Here is a 418-nt window from a genome sequence, read left to right as displayed (position 1 = left end):
GTAGGTAAAGGAGTTGGGGGGGTAGTCGATGTCCCATTCATTTTGAAGCATAAATTTACGTCCTATTTTCTGCCCTGGAACTGGCCCCCTATTAAGTACAGGAGCAGCAGGATCTCTTGCTTTTTCTTGCAACTAACTCCTGCTCTGTTAGTGCTCTGGCTTCATTCAGTGCAAAAAAAAGAGAAGTCTGAAGAGTGCCAAATACTTTGAGCAGTTTTCGTTTTTATTCGGTGGCATCAATAACCAAAGCAAAATGTGGTATAAATTAGGATTTCCAAATTCGGGCCAGATTCCCTAGCTGTTGAAATCTGGTAAGCCTGAATTGCAGCCTGAATCGCGTCTGGTCATGAGTGTTTTACCACTCTTCAAGCAGCCTTTTTTTAATGTGAGCCTGACTCAGTGCAGGGAATCGAGACCC

At 43.8% G+C, this 418-nt stretch overlaps 1 long non-coding RNA gene across 1 annotated transcript in view; it reads left to right on the top strand.

Moving 5' to 3' along the window:
• Positions 1-418, top strand: part of LOC104548485 — a 9,214-nt gene that overhangs the window by 5,533 nt on the left and 3,263 nt on the right. The gene's annotated exons all lie outside the window — the stretch shown is intronic.

Source organism: Mesitornis unicolor, unplaced genomic scaffold, assembly GCF_000695765.1.
Source record: "Mesitornis unicolor isolate BGI_N332 unplaced genomic scaffold, ASM69576v1 scaffold26741, whole genome shotgun sequence".
Lineage (NCBI taxonomy): Eukaryota > Metazoa > Chordata > Aves > Mesitornithiformes > Mesitornithidae > Mesitornis > Mesitornis unicolor.
The sequence above is the reverse complement of the archived record's forward strand: the minus strand, read 5'-3'. Positions and strand labels throughout refer to the sequence as shown.